Source organism: Bison bison, unplaced genomic scaffold (genome assembly GCF_000754665.1).
Source record: "Bison bison bison isolate TAMUID 2011002044 unplaced genomic scaffold, Bison_UMD1.0 scf7180017864299, whole genome shotgun sequence".
Lineage (NCBI taxonomy): Eukaryota > Metazoa > Chordata > Mammalia > Artiodactyla > Bovidae > Bison > Bison bison.
Window position 1 is genome coordinate 388,950 of NW_011494871.1, and position 1,767 is coordinate 390,716.

At 44.0% G+C, this 1,767-nt stretch overlaps 1 protein-coding gene across 2 annotated transcripts in view; it reads left to right on the plus strand.

The window, feature by feature from the left end:
* The first annotated feature begins 6 nt into the window (after positions 1-6).
* ZMYM2 (zinc finger, MYM-type 2) overlaps positions 7-1,767 on the plus strand; it is a 65,867-nt gene continuing 64,106 nt past the window's right edge. For both annotated transcript variants that reach the window (XM_010851172.1, XM_010851174.1), the window contains exon 1: positions 7-343. The gene's annotated coding sequence lies outside the window, so the exon portion shown is untranslated. The remainder of the gene's footprint in view (positions 344-1,767) is intronic.

Consider the following 1,767-nt stretch of genomic DNA (forward strand, 5'->3'; position numbering starts at 1 on the left):
CCCCCTTCCCCCCGAGCAGGCCTGATGCCCTCCGCCTCCTCCCCCCAGGGTTTGCCTTTCACGTGGGTTTTGGTCCCAAATAAAAATTTTATGCCGTTTTGCTCTACTTTACGTTGGAGGGGATTGTTGGTGCCTGACTAGGGAGCAATAATCGAAGGTCCGAACCTCCTTGACCTCTTACTCAGTTCTCTGCCTCCTTCTGGTGGAAAAGGTTTGGTTCTCCCACCTGGTTAGATGTTGTTGATCCATTTTTTCATTTTTTCTCTTATCCCAGGACCAGGACTTGAATTCATCCTTACCTGGTGCATCTTTGGCTGAGCGTGAGGAGGACAACACCCCGATTGTGAGTCTTTTGCCCCTAATTTGATGCTCCTAGAAGACGTTGGCAGGTTAATGTAGGGCCTCGGCCTGGGGACCGGTGCGTCCCCGTTGTTTTGAGGGGGAGGAGCTTCCCCCTGGGTGGCACTGCCCCCGGGGCGCAGCTTGGATAATGGCTGGTGAGGCAGCTGGGAGTGGGCGCTGCTGTTTGCACCGCTGCAGAGAGCGCTCCTGCTGCAATACCAACCTCAGCAACCAGAATACGGGCTCCTGCAGCTGCTCACGTTACCCGGGAGGAGGGGTGGAGGAAGGAGGGCATATTGCTGGCGCCCTCTAGAGTTCCAGGGTGGGAATTGAAGTCGTTTCGTTTGACGCCTGGTCTGCAACCATCTTTTAACACTTTCTCTTCCTTTTCAATGGAGAATTGATTGAAGGGGTTGGAGAAGCAAAACGACGGATTTAGCTCTGAGTGTGTGATGTAAAACACAAATTTTGACTCTTAGGGTTCATGAGTTGGTGGATGTCTTTAAAGTGTTTGCTTAGGAAAGGCATGAGGCCCCCTCCTCCTGTTGTCTTACTTTATCACCTAGTTCCCTGCTCTGGTTACTCTTAGCCCCAAATCTTTTGTGATGCTTAGTGTTCCCTTGAGTTGTTCCTGACGTGTTAAGTGTTACCTGAGAGTTATCGTTTAATGCTTGCAATTTGTCGGTTTTAAAGTAGCCTCGTAATGTGCTAGACAGTAAGATAAACATAACGGGTCATTTTCCATCCGTTGTAATGAGTTACAAAATATCAGTGAAGTTACTGTTCTGGACACATTATATCTCTGGAGCCCACCAATAGTTAACTTGCAGGTCTCTGCCAAAGGTGAGTCATGAGTATGGTCGCTTATGCTTAAATATTAAGTCTCAAATGGGTCAAAAAATAATAGACAATGAACACAAACTGAATACTGATTGTGAAGGATGATGTGAGGATGGCAACTTGTATTAAGCAAATACCACTTTAGGCAGGTCCCCGGTGCTTTCATGTATTATTTCCTTTAAGGAAATCTTGGCAAATGGCCTGCAGGGGTCATAAAAATAGCATGTATTGAGCCTGTATTGTATGCTAGCATAAGTTTTTTTTTCTTTAAAGTTACTATGGCAACTATCAACTTTATGAGGGAAAATAGTATATTGAACCTCTGTGTACCTATCATTTACATTCTATAATTATCAACACATGTCCAGACTAATTTTTAACATATTAAATAGTTTAATCTTTATAAAAACTTAGTGTTTTTATTCCTAATTCTTAGAGGAGGAAACAGGCCTAAGCAGATAACCCAGGTAGTAGTATTTGTTTAAACAGGATTTGAACTTAACCAGTTTTGGTTACAGGCCTGAGTTCAGCAGCTGTGGTGTCCTGTTTTATTTGTAAATTTTCATTTTTTTAATTTATTTTTAA